This window comes from Taudactylus pleione, unplaced genomic scaffold (assembly GCF_031769625.1).
Source record: "Taudactylus pleione unplaced genomic scaffold, aTauple2 ptg001254l, whole genome shotgun sequence".
NCBI lineage: Eukaryota > Metazoa > Chordata > Amphibia > Anura > Myobatrachidae > Taudactylus > Taudactylus pleione.
Genome location: NW_028285654.1, coordinates 1,039,904 through 1,063,214, shown reverse-complemented (window position 1 = coordinate 1,063,214; position 23,311 = coordinate 1,039,904). Strand labels below are relative to the sequence as shown.

The following is a 23,311-nucleotide window of genomic DNA, read 5'->3' as shown; positions in this document are numbered from 1 at the left end:
AGTGAACTTTGTAAAATAGAATGAGAAGACATGGGACCTAATTCAGAGTCTCTCGCAAAAGATGCAATTGCTCGCTGGCAAAAAGGGGCCGGATATTGTAATGAAGTGCTCGCACTACGTCTCGTAAGAACGCCCACTATGTTTTAGCGAGCTACAGCAAAGTTCGCTCACAAGTGTCTAAAGACGCCCCCTTGCCACTCGCAACACACGTTATCTCCGGAAAAGTAGGATTAAATTGGGACCATCGAGAGCCATCGGAGCTGCTCGCAGCCCTTGGGGTTGCCGTAGCCTGCCACAAGCACTGCGATCAGCGCTGGCTGAAATACATGCAGGTGACGTGTACAATGACGCTACTGTATAAATTATGCTTTAAACAGCATTTTGGTGGCCTGCGCCTGCGTTCGCACATCCACTCCCCCGTTCACAAGCACCTTCCCCTGTTACCTCCCACAAACGGGGCTGTCACTCAAAGCAGCGACCTGAAGTGGCTTGCGAGCTACCCAAATCAGATCGCAAAGAATGACTTGCGCATGCGCACTGCGAATTATACGCATGCGCAGATGTGCAAAAATTGCTCCCAGCGAGCGAGCGTGCCTTAGCGAGCGGGTCTGAATGAGGTCCTTGATCCAGTGCCCGCTACCCAGTAATAAGTCATTTTCCTACCAGGGTTCCTGGGTGGGTGACCGAAAGGGATTCCCTGCCTGGATGGGGAAAAGTCTCATTTCATACACTCATGTTTGGCATCTGAATAGTAGGACATGTACCTAGAGAGCATTCTCTTATCCTCCAAGCAATCGGCCTGGTTTTTGCTGTAGAAGGGATGAGACAGCGAGGCGGTAATGCTGGCAATCTGCGCCACGGAACTTATCAATCCTGTTGTGGCGGTTTGTGAAACAACAAAGTAGTAAAGGAGGCCTGAGCGATTGCAGGATAAATAGACAGTGAGACAGTGGCCGGCTGCTCCATGCACTAGGAAATAATGAGTTTAACACACAGATGATAAAGGACGTGCCATTACAAACCAGCAGCCACTCACTACATAACCGCCCCAGAGATGAATGGCGGCCAGGCACAGATCACAAGGAATGGCTGTGTATGACCTCCTCACACTGCCAATTATCAGTCCTTATATTGCATTACTCTGCCTGTTATTACTGCTACACTGAATATTACAATGAAATGAACACATGCCATACTAGGGTAACAGCGTCTGGAAACAGAGGTCATTAAATTAGGTAGAACATTTGTTTCATGACATTTTTATTTATAACAGGAGCAGCATAATTATTGCCCAGTGTCCTAAACTGAAGCCAGATTTTTATTCTTCAACAGTGAAAGATCAATGTAAAGGAAAATGAGTGGTCTTAATTTACCTAAGGATCAAAATTACCACAGAAGAGCCCAAATTATCACCATTAATAAGAGCTGCATACTAACATTACCCCGAGGTACAAATTATAGCAACCAATCAGTTATTAGCATTTATTGTCCTAGTGCAAGTTACACAATGAAAGGAACAGTCTGATTGGTAGCTGGGGTTTTAGTGCAGATTTAGGGGTCTATATATAATTGATGGCAGGAATGAGTCTGCACAGTAATTTAATTTAAAAAAAGTTCTCACTGGAACAGGTGAACAACAAGGAATGCAGCAGTCCCCATAATTCTCAATAGAAAGCACAGTCTACCAATTTATCAAGCTCTGAAAAAAGTGTCTTCTGCACTATCCGGCCACATGCACGTAAAAACATGCGATAAAAGCATAAGAATGTACAGTAAGACAGTCCTTACATTCACTAGGAGCCAGTGATATCACCGAGAGTGCAGCCTATCCAGTCACTAGGAGCCAGTGACAACACTGAGAGTGCAGCCTATCCAGTCACTAGGAGCCAGTGACATCACTGAGAGTGCAGCCTATCCAGTCACTAGGAGCCAGTGACATCACTGAGCATACAGCCTATCCAGTCACTAGGAGCCAGTGCCATCACTGAGAGTACAGCCTATCCAGTCACTAGGAGCCAGTGACATCACTGAGAGTGCAGCCTATCCAATCACTAGGAGCCAGTGACAACACTGAGAATGCAGCCTATCCAATCACTAGGAGCCAGTGACAACACAGAGTGCAGCCTATCCAATCACTAGGAAGCAGTGACATCACTGAGAATGCAGCCTATCCAGTCACTAGGAGCCAGTGACATCACTGAGAGTGCAGCCTATCCAGTCACTAGGAGCCAGTGACATCACTGAGAATGCAGCCTATCCACTCACTAGGAGCCAGTGACATCACAGAGAATGCTGCCTATCCACTCACTAGGAGCCAGTGACATCACTGAGAATACAGCCTATCCAATCACTAGGAGCCAGTGACATCACTGAGAATGTAGCCTATCCAGTCGCTAGTCACATCAGAAGAATTGTAATGAATATTTATCTACACTTTATCTAAAAAATTGCATTTAAAAAATAATAATTAAAGGTCTTATACACTATCTATTAATAAATTGACCAAAGTGGTAATAAATACTTAGTTTTTGTTGCTTATTTATTTACTATTTGTGTAACATAAAAATACAATATTTACAGGACCAGTATAATTAATAGTTGCATATTGCTGTTGTTACAGGTTTTGTTTGGGGGTACTACAGTTCCCATCAGATAATGTTTAATAAGTTTGATCATCATGTAGTTTGGGCATTTAAAATACTTATATAAGTAATGAATGAATTAGTTGTTGAATAAACAGCTCTCCTGCACCCACCACTTCTCTAGGGAATGAGGTGATGACACAATTCGCTATAAGTCACATCTTGGTGGCCCCGCCCCCTGCGACGTGATGCAAGGGTGTGTGATGAAGCAATGCATGCCCCTCCCACCTGGACCTCCCCTGGTCTCAGAGGCAATAAGTAGGAATATGTGGCATTATTCTGATGTGAGGAAACAAAATTAATGTTAGTGTACAGCTGGCCAGGGGCAAATCTAGAAATCCTGATCTGTCCCTGGAAAGTAGGGACTGTTGGTATGTTGAAGCACAGTCTTAGGTCTTGCAGTCAGATCTATAGAGCAGTGTAGAATTTCCTGCGCTGAGCTGGTATTTGGCAGCCGGCAAGATGACCATCACAACACCACAATAAATAGCTGTGCCGCTGTTTTCTTTGTCACACTACACAATTGGCACTGAGCTCGCTTAATCAGCTCCCCTATTAATTCAGGAGTGCAAGCGCTGCAAAACTTTGATGTAGAAAAACCTGAGAGCCGGCGAGAGAGGTTGTTCCGTACCTCTGCCGTGTGACCATGTCATACAGGATTACTGTACTACAAATGTGTGCCCCGATGATCTAGAACGCACACGTAACAATACAGCTGTGCCAGAGATTAGGGACTGTCTGGCACGGCTGGCACAATGGCAGGGACAATACGGCTCTAAGTAAGATAGAGTGATAACCAAACACAGTAACAGAACTACAGCTACTGGAGGGGGTCACCGAGGCCCTCGCTTATCCCCACGGCAACAACTCTGGTGTAGGAAGAAAAGACTCTGCACGGGTCGGGCACGTGTACTGAGTGGGGGCCTGGGAGAATACGGCAGCATTGCTCAGGACTTACTTATATTCTGAACTGTTCTGCACCTGCTCTAAAATATGATGTCATTCTCACGCCTGCTCTGATGGCTGCAACCTACGTTCTGTGTAGACAGATCTTGGAGAGTCATAATCAGAGGATACACACAATTTAAAACCAATGTAAACATGAGCTGTGAAATTGGGCAGTTGGCAACATATCGTGTGCAGCCCAAACCTAAATGCGTGTAAAATAACAACCCAATCAAACTTGGCACATGTGGTCCAATGGGGAATAGGCCGGTGGGAAACACCCCTAGCGCAGAGAACGGCTGCATACATGGAGAGGGGCCACGATCACCCCTAGCGCAGAGAACGGCTGCATACATGGAGAGGGGCCGCCATCACCACTAGCGCAGAGAACAGCTGCAACATGGAGAGGGACCGCCATGACCCCTAGCGCAGAGAACACCTGCATGCATACGGAGGGACCGCCACCACCACTAGCACAGAGAACGGATGTATACATGGAGAGGGGCCGCCATCACCACTAGCACAGAGAACACCTGCATGCATATGGAGGGACCGCCATCACCCCTAGCACAGAGAACGGCTGCATACATGGAGAGGGGCCACGATCACCCCTAGCGCAGAGAACGGCTGCATACATGGAGAGTGGCCGCCATCACCCCTAGCGCAGAGAACACCTGCATACATGGAGAGGGGCCGCCATCACCACTAGCGCAGAGAACACCTGCATACATGGAGAGGGGCCGCCATCACCACTAGCGCAGAGAACACCTGCATACATGGAGAGGGGCCGCCATCATCACTAGCGCAGAGAACGGCTGTATACATGGAGAGGGGCCGCCATCACCCCTAGCGCAGAGAACGGCTGTATACATGGAGAGGGGCCGCCATCAACCCTAGTGCAGAGAACGGCTGCATACATGGAGAGGGGCCGCCATCACCACTAGCGCAGAGAACGGCTGTATACATGGAGAGGGGCCGCCATCAGCCGTAGCGCAGAGAACGGCTGCATACATGGAGAGGGGCCGCCATCACCCCTAGCGCAGAGAACGGCTGCATACATGGAGAGGGGCCGCCATCACCCCTAGCGCAGAGAACTGCTGCATACATGGAGAGGGGCCGCCATCACCCCTAGCGCAGAGAACGGCTGCATACATGGAGAGGGGCCGCCATCACCCCTAACGCAGAGAACGGCTGCATACATGGAGAGGGGCCGCCATCACCCCTAGCTCAGAGAACGGCTGTATACATGGAGAGGGGCCGCCATCACCCCTAGCGCAGAGAACGGCTGTATACATGGAGAGGGGCCGCCATAACCCCTAGCGCAGAGAACGGCTGCATAAATAGAGAGGGGCCGCCATCACCACTAGCACAGAGAACGGCTGCATACATGGAGAGAGGCCGCCATCACCCCTAGCGCAGAGAACGGCTGTATACATGGAGAGAGGCCGCCATCACCCCTAGCGCAGAGAACGGCTGTATACATGGAGAGGGGCCGCCATCACCCCTAGCGCAGAGAACGGCTGCATACATGGAGAGGGGCCGCCATCACACTAGCACAGAGAACGGCTGCATACATGGAGAGGGGCCGCCATCACCCCTAGCGCAGAGAACGGCTGCATACATGGAGAGGCGCCGCCAACTTTCCGCAACATTTTCAACTAATCATTTTTTATTTACTGACAGAATTTTATACAGTTTCAAAGTTTGTTGAGAAATAAAGCAGCAAAATGTAGTTGAAGTGTTTTATATAACCGGTGATTCCATAGAACGTCAGAGCCACTTTCATTACACTGCTCTATATATGACTGAAGTGACAGACAGAGGACTGTTTAGTATGCAACAGTGACAATTTTATTTTCGCAATGGTAACTGCCTCGTACATTCTCAGTGTGTGGGAGTACTTCCTTCCACACCTCAGTACAGCAATGTTTTGTTGAATTAATAAGAATATATATTTTTTTTAAATGTTGACCCCTATGACTTCTTAATTTGTGCATATACGCTTTGGTGTTAATCAAGTGCTCATTTAGGTGCTTGCCTGCCTCCGGCTCCCTGTCATTTTGTGCCTCATGCCTCAGTAAAGTCACTAGTTCTGTTGAATACTGTGTACTGAGGACATGTACTGTAATGGAAAGGAACAGAACAGACACGTTTCCTTGTTTTGAAGTTAATGTTTCTACTAACAAAAGGTTGATATTTTATTTTCCGATTTTCCCAATGAGTTCCCATCTTCGCTGCAGCAGCACGCCATCATCAATCCCTAAGCACGGCCATTATAAGGGTCTCTCTAATGTGACCTCAGCTAAGGAGACACTTGTGCGAGAGGACACTTGAGGAGCACATGTCACACAGCTGAATAGCACTCCAGAAAAGTCATCTTGTACAAGTCTGCAGAGGAAGATTTCTCCAGCTTAGAGCCCGATTCAGCGAGGAGCACAAGACGCCCGATTGTTGCGCTCTGCACATGTATCACAGTGCGAACACTCGACTGCGATTGGGACTGCGTTCGCAGTGGTTACGCAGACCCATTGCAGAGTGATTGACAGGAAGTACCATTGACAGGGGTCAGGAAAATGCAGGCATGCCAGGGTGTTTGAACGCTGTTACAGAGACGTGCATAAATTATCCACCGCAATGCCATACACTGTTAGCAATTCCTGAGTAAGATCAGAGCTTGTGCAGGTGAGCGTGAGGCTGCGATGGTACTCCATGTTACAGGTGTGCGTGAGGCTGCGATGGTACTCCATGTTACAGGTGTGCGTGAGGCTGCGATGGTACTCCATGTTACAGGTGTGCGTGAGGCTGCGATGGTACTCCATGTTACAGGTGTGCGTGAGGCTGCGATGGTACTCCATGTTACCGATGGTTCTGCAGTCTTGCTAAGCATTACGAATGTGTGTAAGGTAAGGTGGGCGTCCTTATGTTGTGCTGCGACAGCGTAGCGATCACAATGGATTTGCATATCATCTTAGAGAGACTGCGTGCGTAATCGCAGTTGTGATCCATACTAAATCAGGCCCTAGGAACGCAGCCTCATGCCTCCAGATTGCGCTTTTGTTGCACGAGAGACATCCGTTTCTTCAGAAGACTTTCAGTAGTCATAAAACATTCAGTGATTTGTTTTTACCACAAAATGTTGCTTCCTCGCACATCAGAGTACAAGTTCCGCTAACGGCAAACAATAGCGCTGCCAGGCGCAGAAATCCGCATTAACAGTAAGGTCTCTGTGTAATATACATTATGGGCCTGATTCAGACCCACTCACAAGTGGCTGTCCGCTCGCAAGTGGGTCGATGTTGTGCACTGCGCATGCGCACGACGGCGGGAGCACCGTCGTGCGCATGCGCCAGACGCGACGAGCGAAGGACTTTCCTTCGCTCGTTGTGTCTGATCAAAGGGGGCGTGCTGTCGATGTTGATTGACAGCATGCCCCCTTTGGTGGGCGTGCCTCCCTGACGGGGCGTTCCCAAGGGAACGCCTACCGTCAGAAGCCGGCCCACTGACATCACTAGTGATGTCAGTGGGAGTGATTTTGGCTCTGATAGAGCCAAAATCACTCCGGGCCTTGCGGTTGAAAACCTCAACCGCAGGCTCCGGCTCGCAGTGGCGATGGTCGCGATGGTCAAGACCATCGCGGCCATCAAACTGCACGCTCGTATAGGCTGTGGGTGGTGACCCACAGCTATATGAGCATCCAGGAGGACGCTCCATAATTATGGAGGGCGGCCCTCATTCAGAGCGTGCGCTCTGCTCAGAGCGTACGGCTCTGAATGAGGGCCTATGTTCCACATGGACAGTCACATCCTCATCAAGTATATCTATTATTATTATTATTATTATTATTATTAACAGTAATTTATATCCTGCAGCGCTTCATAGAGACTCAGGACCTCATTCAGAGTCGGTCGTTGCAGCCGCACGGTCGTAAGGGAAAAGTGGCCGGATATGCAAATGATGCACTCACAAGTTGCGTCCTTAAGATCGGATCGTTAGCTGGCCGACCAAGGGGAGGATGTGGCCGTAAGACAAAAAATACGCCCCCTTCTCGTACGCATTACACTTCATCTCCGGCCACATAAGGATTAATCGAGACCATCGGTAACAATCGGAACTGGTCGTAGAGCTTAAGGTTGACCATACCCTCTCTTAAGCACTACGATCAGGTCAGTGTACAAACCACCCATGTCACGTGTGCTATGTCACTACTTTGTTAATAATGCACTCCCATAAAACACCGTTCGCATAATTAGGCACGCCGGCGTTCGGATCTCCACTCCCCCGTTTTCAAGCACCTTCCCTTGTTACCACCCACAAACGCCTCATTCTGTCACTCAAACTACCGACCTGGCTGTGTTCAAGGAGAGAGAAATTTCTAATCGTAGCAGCTAGTTTGCGCACGCGCATTGCAAACTTTACGCATGCGCAGTTTAGCGAACATCGGTGGCGTACGACCGTGCGGCCGCAACGGCAGACTCTGAATGAGGTCCTCAGTCACATCAGTCCCTGTCCCAGTGGAGCTTACAATCTATATGTCCTACCACATGGACACACACACATGGCGTCACTAGGTGATGTGGGCCGCACCAGGTGACACCACCTGAGAGGGTGACACCAGGATAGCAGAGCTGTTGTGCTATTTTTGTGTCATCCCCTTAGCTGGGGTCACCGAGCAGCGCTGAAGAGGTGATGAATGACGTACGTACGAGGACACGCATCATCCTCGCTGTGCAGGGAGAGGCTGGGGCTTCTCAGCAGTTCCCGGAGCACTGGGCAAGCCCCCCAGCATGACGAAGATGGGGGAATCACATAGTCACGCCCTCAAAATGGCACGTTAGGGGGCATGGTCTTGGGGGCACAAGGCCACACCCCCTTTCAGGCATAGATGAGAGCCGCACCAGGCCGGTGACATCTCTAGGGTTCATTTTTTGATGTTGTCAGAATCCAATTAACCTACCAGTATGAGTTTGGCGTATAGGAGGAACCCAGAGGTTAATCCACACAAACATGGGGAGACGGTACAAACTCCACATACATGGGCCATGATTGAGTATTGAACTCATGATCTCAGTACTGTGAAGATGTAATGTCCATTTCCAGTGGAGCTCATCTCCTTGCGCCCCATCATTTCCTCTCAGGGAGTAAGTGCAGGGGGTTGGTAAACGCTGTATACTTTCCCTGTCGTACAACGTTTGTAGTGTGATACAGTAGCTGCACTGTTACAAGGGTTTTTCCACCTATGGAACAGTCACAAAGTATGTAGCACTTTTCAATTTAGAACGTGGAAATTTGCCCACAGAGGAAATCTGAGTGGTGAAACGCGTTTGAAACGTCCGGGCACACAGCTTCATCATTTGTCTTTAGTCGCTAATAAATTTCTTTACCAAAATATATAAATTTTTACATATGGTTTTGTTTTGCATTCTCATATTTTCCTGGGAATTGCTGCTTTGAGAATACTGGTTTTGATTTGCTTATTAACAAAGTGCGTTGAGTCCCTGTTCACGTAGGAGAGAGCATTTAACACAGCGCGTTTCTCCAAGTACTAAGCGCTCGTCCATGCTGATTCCCTCCATACTGCATACCAGAAGAGGACATAGCACATGGGGCAGCTTCTTCGGGAGTCCGCTGTATGATGCAGCGATAGGGGCAGAACCTTGTTGTATTTTAGTTCCTTGTATGAGAAATAAAAATCCATTGCAGAGAGTGGTGACCGGTTTTATGTGAATATGCAGCATTCTGCCAGAGTACATGCCTAGAAGCACATACAGAGCAGTGTACTAGCTGGATATTCACCTTCTCCCAAGATAAAAGAAAAACTTTTACACACCCAGAGGAGGGAGAGAGAGATGAACAGTCACAGCAGAAGCACCCAATCCGTCTACTTCCTTTCACAATTGAAACAAGCAACAGACAATTTCCGGCCTGCAAGTCTCTCGGAAGAGGCACCTGACAGGAAATCCTGACTGGGCCGGGAACGCTGGGGCCTCTGTTCTGTGCTCAGGAGAGGAGGAAACATGGGGAAAATACTTTCACAATGACAAATGATTACACCACAGCATGAATCATTCTTCCACTGTAACTGTACGACAACTCCCATCATCCGCAGAAGCTGCCAGCTGAGCCTCAGAATATCCCAACAGAAATACCATAATCTCCCACTGAGCGATCACTGTGCACCACACTTATGTACTAAGGGCCCGATTCAGACCCGGACGCTATTTGCGGACGCTTGTTCAGAAAAAGGGGCCGGCTATTTAAATCGAGCGCTCGCTCTTTGCGGTCTGTTGATGCCTCTATGTCTGAGCGAGCGAACGAAACATGCGCTCGCTATTTTGCAAAGACGCCCCCTGGCCGCTCGCATCACACATCATCTCCGCTATTTATTAGATTAATCGAGTACATCGAAAGGCGTCTGAACTGCTCGCAGTGCTTGTGGTAGGATTTTCCTACCGCAATCATGTGAACATTTCAGGCTAAGAAACAGCCAAGTGACGTGGTCGATGACGCTGCTTCGTTAATTATGCACACCATTAAAACACCCGTTTTGACCTTTTGGCATGCCTGCGTTCGGATCACCACTCCCCGTTTTCAAGCACCTTCCCCTGTTACCACCCACAAATGTCTCATCCTGTCACTCAAATTAGCAGGCACTCTCTATTTTGCGAGCGCTCGATTTCCAACCGCAATGACTGGTTGGCGCATGCGCATTACGACCCATGCGCAGTTGTGCGAACATCGCTCGGAGCGAACGAGCGGCTCTGAATCAGGCCCTAAATCCATCACACATTGCAGGTTTTAGCAGCATTACATACATAGACTACAACCAATATCTATAATAATTATCTCTCTGCATTATATATACACAACAGACATAAGTTCTAGTACCCAGCTATGCATTTATGTTATTGTCCGCTGTTATCAGGTATGCGACGTGGACAATTGTTGGCCTATTAGTAATCAGATTATTGACACATAGTTTGCCATTTATAGGAAAAGTTATATGAACTATAACAACTGTTACATATATATTTTGTAATATTAACAACTTACAAAATATAAACTTATGAATTTAAATAAAAGAAAAAAAAAATATTTACATTGGGCTCGATTCAATTCAACGCGAATTGAATAGCGCCGGGAAGGAGCTCCCAGAGCTATTCAAATTCAGCGCGCTGTTAAGCCCGACTGGGGTGCGAGCAGAAATCCAACAAAACTACAGGCGGAATGCTGTTTTCTGTCTTTAGCGCCGCGGAAACAGCACAACGTCAGGCAGTTTAGTTGGAGAATGATGGTTCTAGCAACTAAACACCATGTTTAAGGCGTGAGGAGTGCGAGAACTGGCATTTTCCGACAAAACAGCGTGCTAAATTGAATAGCGCTATTCAATTCGCGTTGAATTGAATCGTGCCCATTGTCTGGCAACTGGGCCAAAATATGCAGCAATGGGCGAAAACAATCCAACAAAATCCAATCGGATAACTGCGGATCATGTTGTTAGATGGCGTTGGAAGATGGCAGACATGGCCCGATGTACACTGTTCCTGTCCTACGGCTGTAACTGGCCCCAGTGACACCGGAAATGACATGGCTGCTCGGCCTCAGGGTCTGAACAGTCCAATACAGTCCCACATGTGTATGGCCAAGTTGTTCAATGATCATGTTGTGCGAGGCCACAGAGTCTGTCAATGAGATTTCACACCAGGAAGCTCTATTTCAGTAGCAGAAGTTCACATGGGGTCAGCGCGGAGACAGCACAGAACTAACCAGCTATAGAAACTAACCAGCTATCCCTAAAACCTGGACTGTGAGGTGCCTTGAGGACTGAGTTTGGGAACCTCTGCACTTAGTTATAAGAGGTCTATTTAGTACAATGCAGCTATATGAGTAGAGTTCCTTTTTTACGTTTTAACTAATAATAATTAAAAAAATATATATATTAAACTTATAAATCCTAGAGAATAAGAATAGATGCAGTAAAATAATTTACCTGCCCGGCTGCAGGGCTAGCAATCTAGTCTGAGAAGCCACTTGTTCAAGGTCACATAGAAAGGAAATAGTTATAGACCATGTCCCTCAGAACATATTAGTGCATTAGATGGTTCTTGTGTATGTAATATTATTATTATTATCCTGTATTTCTGTCTGGCAGTACCCAGCTCAGGCTATGACAGTATGAAGTCATGCTGGCAGACGTGGCCCTTTAGCGAGCACGGCGGGGGCCGGGAATGGTGAGCAGACATCTTCCGATGGAAGGGTTAAAGGGATAGCCTAACTCTCCGTTCCCATGGCAACAAGTCCCTACTTCTCAGGGTTACAGAGCAGCACTTCCTGTGTGTACATTTGCAGCCAATGAGTGGAGAGGTTACAGATGTCAGAGTAGTGCAGAACTTCCCCAGCGGCTGTCCTCATGTCACAAATCCCCCCATTGCACTGTGTGCACTAGTGTATAATAAGTTAGACTTTATAATGCCTCTTATCACGTACAAGTCACTTCTGTGTACATTCATAGGGGGAGATGAGCTATAATGCGGTAATCCGAGCGCAGTGATGTCATCAGTCCAGCATTGATTAGTATATTCAAACTGGTCATTGCAGTTATCAGGCATATGAAACGATGTACCCCAAGTCTATGGGTGCCTCTCCATTTAGAATGTAAGCTCTTGCGAGCAGGGCCCTCTACCCTCTTGTGCTTTTCCTTAATTTATTTTCATCTACTTCTTACTCCCCACTAGGGCACTTTGTTGCTTATGCTCTGTTGCTTATTTGGGTATTATGATCACCAATGTAGCAATGTATATAATACCTGTCCTTGTCCGCCGTTGTATTTGTATTGTACTCAGTCACATTTTTGGTTATGTACTTTGTAAGGCGCTGCAGAACACTTGTGGCGCCGTATAAATAAACAACAATAATAATAATAATAATAATAATAATAATATTAATAATGGCAAACTCCAATATAGCAGAAGCAATTGGTCGTAATGGAATAAAGCTCTCCGACTATGACTTAGGGGTCTCAGAAGTTTGTTTTAACATGATTAAAAACACAGAAATTTTAATTGAAGACATACAGTATACAGGTAGGCTGTCTGTGCAGCCTATCCAGTCACTAGGAAGCAGTGACATCACTGAGAGTGCAGCCTATCCAGTCACTAGGAACCAGTAGCCTCACTGAGAGTGCAGCCTATCCAGTCACTAGAAGCCAATGACATCACTGAGTGCAGCCTATCCAGTCACTAGGAGCCAATGACATCACTGAGAGTGCAGCCTATCCAGTCACTAGGAAGCAGTGACATCACTGAGAGTGCAGCCTATCCAGTCACTAGGAGCCAGTGACATCACAGAGAATGCAGCCTATCCAGTCACTAGGAGCCAGTGACATCACAGAGAATGCAGCCTATCCAGTCACTAGGAACCAGTGACATCACTGAGAGTGCAGCCTATCCAGTCACTAGGAGCCAGTGACATCACTGGGAAAGCAGCCTATCCTATTGCTCCTATTGGAATGACAGGCATAGGAGACTGGCTCACATGAGACATTATTCAGATATTTATAGTAAAATAATGTTAAAAAAGTTATATTTCCCCATTAATAACATAGCTGTATCCAGATCTTTATAAAAGAAAAAACAGATCTTGTGAGTAAACAAAGTGCAGGACATCAACTTCTCAATAAAACATGCAAACCCTGTACAGCAAACAGGGGATCACTCATGTACCCCTCCCCCCCTTCCTCATTACGTGACGCTGGGGAGCCGAACTGTGTCTAAAGTTACTTATTGTCCATCCATAGTTCTATAACTGAGCTCTATGGTACTGTACGGTATTCATAGACATGGTTCATCAGCATCAAGAGACAGCTGTAGGCTTCAGGTATGGGGGGCGAGCAGTGCATTACGTGGATAGTCCATTTAAATGTTTGAATGCAAATTGGGTGTAGACACTGTCGCACTGTGTCTATGGAAATACGAGCGCATCGCCAAGGTGCAGCCACTTCCTATCCATACACTCGGGGCGAATGCGTAAAATATATCGTCCAACTCTGCTTATACATCGGTCACGACGGCACGCCCTGACTGACCTCTGCCCACGTGGGAGATCCGGTTACAGTGCGGTGGAGAGGCGTACCACAATGCTTTACTCACACTAGTGTACACTCAGATATGGAGCATGCACAATGCTTTACTCACACTAATGTACACTCAAATACGGAGCATGCACAATGCTTTACTCACACTAGTGTACACTCAGATACGGAGCATGCACAATGCAAATAGACATGGTCCCTACCTCTAATGGCGCATACACAGGGGCGTATCTAACCATTGGCCAGGATGGCACTCGCCAGGGGTGCCGTCTGGCAGTGTCACTAGCAGCCAATGGGTGGACTACCCCAGGGGCTTGAACTGGCCCCGCTAGTCAGACAGACTCTCATTGGCTGCTACGTCCACAGAGCTGACTAGAGATCACTCATGAGCTTCTGCCTTCCAGCTCCCCCCACAGCGGGTGATGGGAGAGACGTCATGACGTCTCTCCCAATAGTGCAGAGCGAGAGCGGTGTTTGGGTGGGGGGGCAGGAGTGTAGCTACTAGGGGGCACATTATGGATGGAGAGGGGGGCTATAGCCGCTACTGGAGGCACTGTTTAGGGACTACTACTACTACATAGAGGGGACTACTACTGGGGGCACTGCATAAAGGGGACTACTACTGGGGGCACTGCATAGAGGGGACTACTACTGGGGGCACTGCATAGAGGGGACTACTACTGGGGGCACTGCATAGAGGGGACTACTACTGGGGGCACTGCATAGAGGGGACTACTACTGGGGGCACTGCATAGAGGGGACTACTACTGGGGGCACTGCATAGAGGGGACTACTACTGGGGGCAGTTCCTGAAATTATGGGGGGGAGGGGGGCGCCAGTCCATTACCTTGCCAGGGGCGTTCGGATCCCTAGATACACCCCTGCGCATACACACCGTCAGATTTTCTGTCAGATTTGAATGATAACGATTTCTGACATGTGAGCCTGTAACGATGAACGTTCCCGATTGTCAGATAACGATATCTGACATCTAATGTGTTTGCAGTCAGATTTGGTCAATTTCTTTCATTTTAATACTGTCTGAAATTGCTGGTAAAAATCGTTAAATCGTTCATCTGACAGATATGACCGTGTGTGTGCTCCATTACTCTACAGCGGCGAATCCAGGAGGGTGATCAGGATAATCGCCCCCTGTAACACACACCCACTTTTCCCAGCAGAGTAATGCAGTACGTGGCGAGAACCCTTGGAGGCTGCAGGAAAAGAGGTTTGTTATCGCCTCTCCCCTCCCTGAACCCACCACGAGGCTGTGCCCGGCCCCATTGGCTCAGGTTTTCATAGCATTTATAGGAACACAACCATTATAATTACTATTATCATTTCACCTGAACAGGACACTTGACAATAGTAACATTTACAATAGTTTATACTTAGTATAGTACGTGAATTAATGGACAAGTTCTGCATCATTTTAATACATTATTTTACACACTGTACAGAACAAATGGGCAGAACGGATGGTGTAGTGGTTAGTAATGCAGCCTCACAGCACTTAAGGCCTGATTCAGAGCTGAACGCTCTGACCAGAGCGCTCGCTCTAAATCAGTGCCCTCCTCTCTGAAAATGGAGCGTCCTCTTGGATGCTCGCATAGCTGTGGGTGACCACCCACAGCATATGCGAGCGTCCATGATGATGGTCACGATGGTCTTGACCATCGGGCTTGCGAAGGAGACCCTGCGGTAGGGTCTCGCTGCCACAAGCCCTGGAGTGATTTTGGCTCTATCAGAGCCAAAATCACTCCCACTGACATCACTAGTGATGTCAGTGGGGCCGGCTCCAGACGGTAGGCGTTCCCATGGGAACGCCTCCGTCTGGCAGGCACACCCCCGGCACGCCCACCAAAGGGGGCGTACTGTCAATCAACATCGACAGCACGCCCCCTTTGGTGCGAGACCCGGAGCGACAGCTTGGCTGTCGCAGTCCGGGTCTCGCGCATGCGCACGACGGAGCTCCCTCTGTCGTGCGCATGCGCAGTGGGGGAACATCGACCCATTTGCGAGCGTCCTTTGCTCGTGAATGGGTCTGAATGACCCCCTTAGGTCATAAGTTCAATTCTGAGTGGAGTTTGCATGTCCATGTATAGAGGCGAATACATTTTTTGCGAAAAATTTTCTCGTATCTCAGGAAGCTGTGAGAAGAAATGTGTCCCCACCCTTAGCTTTAGATGTTAGAACGGACAACCAATCGTATATACGACCAGTGGGGGGGGGGGGGGGGCGGCCCAAACCAATTGAATCGCCCCCATTGAGTGTATGCTCCACTGGGGCAGGGACTGATGTGATACTGGTATATTTTCTGTAAAGTGCTGCGGAATATGTGCGCACTGTTTAAACAATTGGTAATAAATATTAATAATAAAAATAATAAAACTTCCACCGTGTTTGGGTTGATACTGGTTTACAAACTGGGAGAAAAACACTTCATTCTATAGAGCTGAAATCTCCGCCGTCACTAATTTATCAGCCTTGGACCGGTTACACACTTGGTCGATAGCCGCACGATTTGCTGTATTGGCATGACAAATCATGCACATCGGCTAGTGTGTACGCACTATTGCACACTTCTGTGGGTCGTATTCGATGACATCCAGTTGGCCGTGCTGCACAACCAAGCAGAATATATTGCATGCGATTAGGTGACAATCATGTAGTGTGTATAGTCAACCAGACAACCAGACAACCAGACGATATGATGATATGTCGGACTATATATCGTTCGGCCGTATGTGATATTGCACAGTGTGTACGCTGAATATCGTATGCTCTGGCCTCAAGGATAATTGGATGCAAAATTGGTTCAATTACAAGACGTTCAGGTATGTATCCCCCTTAATCAGACTTTCTACCAGCTGATACGTTATACCAAGCACATCAATCCCTTTCCGTTAGGGAGGGATTATTATTATTATACTTTATTTATATGACACCACAAGGATTCCGCAGCGCCTTACATAGTACATAGACAAATAAGTGAACAAGAAACCAGTGACTTAAGCTGGGTACACACGTAAAGATTTTCTGTCCAACCAACCAACTAGTTGATTGGTTGGAATGAAAATCTGGTAATGTATGGGAGTAACTGATGATCAGCAATTTTCTCCCAAACACCGGAAAATGGACAAAAACTGTTGTTTGAACAAATTGTTTAGATCAAACATTTAACAAACTTGTCTGACGACCATTTTCATCTGTTTTCTGGCATTTAGGAGCAAATTGCTGATCATCAGTTACTCCCATACGTTACCAGATTTTCACTCCAACCAATCAACTAGTTGGCTGGTTGGACAGAAAATCTTTACGTGTGTACCAAAGCTTTACAGTACAATACAATGCAGGACAAGGACACGGTATATACACTTTGCTGCATTAGCGATTAGAACACTCAAAATAGAATCAGTGAGTCAGCAACCAAGTGCTGGGAGTAAGGAGTAGAAGAAAGTATAAGGGGAAGCACATAAGGGAAGAGGGCCCTGCTCGTGAGAGCTTACATTCTAAGGGGAGGGGCAGACAGACAGGCGTGACACAGAAGGGGAAGATAGGGAGGAAGGAGCATGTAGTTAGGATGAGAGCTGGAAGGCCTTGATGAAGTCTTTAGAGCCCGTATGAAGATTTGTAGAGAGGTGATCACATATGGGTCATTCCGTGTCAAGTGGAACAATTTTAAAAATCGTCCCCTCTTGACCATCTCCGATTTTATTGAAATTTTGCATGAAGGTTGGTATATATGTAGAAGTAACTTTGGTAAAGTGTCAGGTCACAGTATACAATAGTAGTGGTGTTTTGGCCCCAGTAGTGGAGGGAGGTGATACTGTCACTGAGGGCCCGATTCAGACCCGCTCGCAAGCGATATGTGCTCGCAAGCGGGTCGATGGTGGCCCAGTGTGCATGCGCCCGACGGAGCCGGCTCCGTCGTACGCATGCGCGAGACCCGGATAGCAACGGGCAAACCGTCGCTCCGGGTCTCGTACCAAAGGGGGCGTGCTGTCGATGTTGAGTGACAGCACGCCCCCTTTGGTGGGTGGGTCGGGGGAGTGGCTGTCCAAACGGAGGCGTTCCCATGTGAACGCCTCTGTTTGGGGGCGTCCCCACTGACATCACGAGTGATGTCAGTGTAGAGCTTCCGGCTCTGTGAGAGCCAAAATCTCTCTGGGGCTTGCGGCCACAAAACCCTACCGCAAGGGTCTCGTCGCAAGCCCGATGGTCTTGACCATCGCGACCATCTTCCTGGCCGCTTGCTGTAGCTGTGGGTGGTCACCCACAGCTATGCGAGCAGCCGGGAGTCCGCTCTAAAAAACAAGAAGGCCGGCCCTGATTCAGAGAGAGCGCTCTGTCAGAGCGTCCGGCTCTGAATCAGGCCCTGAATAAGCTGCGCACAATGTGCCAGTAATTGCTGTGGCAGAGCTATGAGAGTAGTATTATTATTATTACCAGTTATTTATATAGCGCACACATATTACACAGCGCTTTACAGAGAATATTTGGCCATTCACATCAGTCCCTGCCCCAGTGGAGCTTACACTCTATTCCCTAATACATGCTCACAGACATACACACTAGGGTTAATTTGCTGGGACCCAAATAACCTAACAGTATATATTTGGAGTGTGGGTGGAAACCGGAGTACCCGGAGGAAACCCACGCAAGCAGAAGGAGAATATACAAACTCCACACAGTTAGGGCCGTAGAGGGAATTGAACCTATAACCTCAGTGCTGTGAGGCAGTAATGCTGACCACTACACCGTCTGTGCTGCCCAAGTAGTAGTGCATGTACTTATACAACTTTTCATGCCGATTTAAAAAAAATAAAAAATCGCTGCCTCAAGGCTTACAAGAAAGTACTTATCTGACAGTACGAGGCCAAAAAATCCAGTGTGTAATTTTTTTGTGGAATTCAGCTGCCGATATCTCCGAGGGAAAAACATTATCTTAATATGACATTAGTATCACTATCTATCCAAGTGGTCACCATCACAATCACAAAATAACAGACTTTAAAAAGTTATTTCGTTCCTGTGATAATGTCATCTAAAATTGCTTTCCAAATTGCCCGGTAAATTTTCCACCTTCTTTGAAGTCCATTAGCAAAAAAGAAGCGTAATCGATTTTCTTGAAACAACATTCATTAAAAAGAGCAGACTTTATACTACAACATATATATTTTCTGGTGGCGTTTTGCCTCAGAAGGGAGAAAACAGGCTTTAAACTTAGGTCACTTTACTTGAACATTGCTGATTGGGCACCGCGGCGTCTGTGACAGTATCACCTCCCTCCACCACAGAGGCCACAACTCCACTACTACTGCATACTGTGACCTGACACTTTACCAATGTTAGTCCTACATATATACCAACAGTCATGCAAAAGTTTATCAAAATAGGAGATGGTCGAGTGGGGGCCCTGGTCCAACCTCATAGGGGCCAAAATTATTTTCCAAGAATATAAAGTAACGTAAATCACCCGGACGTAATCTTGGTAAAAGATGCATAAACGACAGCCAGAAATGACACAAAGTACCACAATAATCGCACAATTGCAGATATCTCACTGCTTGTTCCTAACTAAGATCTCAGGGTTACATCAGCCATTTTTATTCCAAATTGTTGTAGTGTCCTGTGCAGCTGGCCCTGTGACACTAGGAACAGTCTCATCTCTGACAAAAATCATTAGCTGGTAAATTCATAGAAACACCATATAAAAAGACCAATATTTGGAATATATTCTAGTTATTAGCATTTATTGTTTTCTTACACAAGTACATGTCACCAACAGGACAGTCCCAAGTCACAGGAGCCTGTACGCTCTCCCATTATGTGCATCATGCTTACTGATTAATACATTAGCTATATCCAGAGACTCAAACTAGGATTTGCACAATGTGTCAATCATAGAGTGTAGGCTGAGCAGCGAACAGCAGGCGTAGCGAGCCAGGGGAGGCACGGCCAGGGGAGGCACAGCCAGGGGAGAGAGTGCAGCACGGTCAGGGGAGGCACAGCCAGGGGAGGGAGGGTGCAGCACGGTCAGGGGAGGTGTGGTGTGGCACGGCCAGGGGAGAGAGTGCAGCACGGTCAGGGGAGGCACAGTCAGGGGAGGGAGGGTGCAGCACAGCCAGGGGAGGTGTGGTGAGGCACGGCCAGGGGAGAGAGTGCAGCACGGTCAGGGGAGGCACAGCCAGGGGATGGAGGGTGCAGCACAGCCAGGGGAGGCACAGCCAGGGGAGGGAGGGTGCAGCACTGCCAGGGGAGGCACAGCCAGGGGAGGGAGGGTGCAGCACTGCCAGGGGAGGCACAGCCAGGAGAGGGAGGGTGCAGCACAGCCAGGGGAGGCACAGCCAGGGGAGGGAGGGTGCAGCACAGCCAGGGGAGGCACAGCCAGGGGAGGGAGGGTGCAGCACAGCCAGGGGAGGGAGGGTGCAGCACAGCCAGGGGAGGCACAGCCAGGGGAGGGAGGGTGCAGCACAAACCGGTTTGGCTTTCAGTTTTGTTGTTTTTGTTGTTTGTTTGCTGATTGGTCTATCAGGACGTCTATGGTATAATGTGTAAGATAAGCAGACTTTATCCAGGTATAAACACCCAGCACTAGGTCCCATTACTGCCAGCGCTACAGTTTAAACCCTTCCAGTAACATCCTCTGCAGCATGTAGCTAGCTGGAATGCTAAAAGTGACTGTCAACAGGAAACAGACAGCCTGTGACATGTGTGAGCTGCTCCTGGGAGCCATCTTATTACACGAACAAGCAACAAACTTTATCATCTGCTACAGAAGTTACAAAGATTTATAAATAATATTAACACAAAAAGCAATACAGACTGTAAGGTTCTGTATGTGATGTGCCTGTATTCACAGTGTACTAAGCCCATCCATGTCACTATGTCATTTATAGCTAAAATGTGTGTGTGTCTATCTTCTATACTTTTATTATATTTCAGCATCAAGCAGAATAGATACAATGTCATCATGTTTTCTGGGACTGATACATTGTCACACTTACACAATGTAGTGGCTGAGAATGTTACAATGTCACACTTATAGACTGTCATTGCTGGGACTGTTACAATGTCACATTGATTTGATACACTGTACTTTAGCTGGAACAGATACAATGTTATGCCTGGGACTGATACAGTGTAATAATAGCTGATACAATAGCTGGGAGGACTGATACAGTGTAATAATAGCTGGGAGGACTGATACAGTGTAATAATAGCTGGGAGTCTGTGACTTATACAATGTAATAGCTGGTACAGATTAAATGTAATAGCTGTGACGACTGATATAGTGTAATAATAGCTGTGACGACTGATATAGTGTAATAATAGCTGTGGGGACTGATATAGTGTAATAATAGATGTGAGGACTGATATAGTGTAATAATAGATGTGAGGACTGACACAGTGTAATAATAGATGTGAGGACTGACACAGTGTAGTAATAACTGAGGACTGATAGTGTAATAATAATTGAGGACTGACAGTGTAATAATAACTGAGGACTGATAGTGTAATAATAACTGAGGATTGAAACATTGTAATAATAGATGTGAGGACTGATACAGTGTAATAATAGATGTGAGGACTGACAGTGTAATAATAACTGAGGACTGATAGTGTAATGATAACTGAGGACTGAAACATTGTAATAATAGATGTGAGGACTGATACAGTGTAATAATAGATGTGAGGTCTGATACAGTGTAATAATAGATATGAGGACTGACACAGTGTAATAATAATTGAGGACCGATACAGTGTAATAATAGCTGTGGGGACTGATATAGTGTAATAATAGATGTGAGGACTGATATAGTGTAATAATAGATGTGAGGACTGACACAGTGTAATAATAGATGTGAGGACTGACACAGTGTAGTAATAACTGAGGACTGATAGTGTAATAATAATTGAGGACTGACAGTGTAATAATAACTGAGGACTGATAGTGTAATAATAACTGAGGATTGAAACATTGTAATAATAGATGTGAGGACTGATACAGTGTAATAATAGATGTGAGGACTGACAGTGTAATAATAACTGAGGACTGATAGTGTAATGATAACTGAGGACTGAAACATTGTAATAATAGATGTGAGGACTGATACAGTGTAATAATAGATGTGAGGTCTGATACAGTGTAATAATAGATATGAGGACTGACACAGTGTAATAATAATTGAGGACCGATACAGTGTAATAATAGCTGTGGGGACTGATATAGTGTAATAATAGATGTGAGGACTGATATAGTGTAATAATAGATGTGAGGACTGACAGTGTAGTAATAACTGAGGACTGATAGTGTAATAATAATTGAGGACTGACAGTGTAATAATAACTGAGGACTGACAGTGTAATAATAACTGAGGATTGAAACATTGTAATAATAGATGTGAGGACTGATACAGTGTAATAATAGATGTGAGGACTGACAGTGTAATAATAACTGAGGACTGATAGTGTAATGATAACTGAGGACTGAAACATTGTAATAATAGATGTGAGGACTGATACAGTGTAATAATAGATGTGAGGTCTGATACAGTGTAATAATAGATATGAGGACTGACACAGTGTAATAATAATTGAGGACCGATACAGTGTAATAATAGATGTGAGGACTGACAGTGTAATAATAACTGAGGACTGATAGTGTAATAATAATTGAGGACTGATAAAGTGTAATAATAATTGAGGACTGATACAGTGTAATAATAAATGAGGACTGATACAGTGTAATAATAGATGTAAGGACTGAAACAGTGCAATAATAACTGAGGACTGATACAATGTAAAAATAGATGTGAGGACTGATACAGTGTAACACTGTTGCTGTTATGACTGATACAATGTAACACTGTAGCTGTGAGTAATGATACAATGTAACACTGTAGCTGTGAGTAATGACACAATGTAACACTGTAGCTGTGAGGACTGACACAATGTAACACTGTAATTGTGAGTAATGATACAATGTAACACTGTAGCTGTGAGTAATGATACAGCACCCTGCATACTATCACATTAACACTGTAGCGGTGAGGACTGAGGTGCTGGAAGCGGAGGGAGAGGCTCAGAGCCGGGCTGTTAGGGAATGACAGCGGCCACGTCACTTACCTCGAACCTTCAGCCACGGAGTCTCCTGTCCGCACCAGCTGCTGAGCTCAGGCTATATCCCGGCCCCCGGAGCGGCCATCCTGCTGCTGTATACCGGGGGAGAGCGCTGCACGCACACTGACGCCATAACCAGCCCGTACCCACTGAGCCAGCTTCTGTGTCCGTGCTCTTACCCAGCTACAGCGCAGCAGCCTCCCGGGTCCTACTGCTCACCCGTGTATCCTGCGTGTGCACAGCGCCCTGCATACCGTCACATTACACACACAGCACCCCGCATACCGTCACATTACACACACAGCACCCCGCATACCGTCACATTACACACAGCACCCCGCATACCATCACATTACACACAGCACCCCGCATACCGTCACATTACACACACAGCACCCCGCATACCGTCACATTACACACACAGCACCCCGCATACCATCACATTACACACAGCACCCCGCATACCGTCACATTACACACACAGCACCCCGCATACCGTCACATTACACAC

General features: G+C 46.9%; 1 protein-coding gene across 1 annotated transcript in view; it reads right to left on the bottom strand.

The window, feature by feature from the left end:
- The window catches only part of FOXN3 (forkhead box N3), a 214,324-nt gene extending 191,308 nt beyond the window's left edge, over positions 1-23,016 (bottom strand). The window contains exon 1 of the mRNA XM_088462515.1: positions 22,807-23,016. The gene's annotated coding sequence lies outside the window, so the exon portion shown is untranslated. The remainder of the gene's footprint in view (positions 1-22,806) is intronic.
- Between the last annotated feature and the right edge of the window lie 295 nt (positions 23,017-23,311).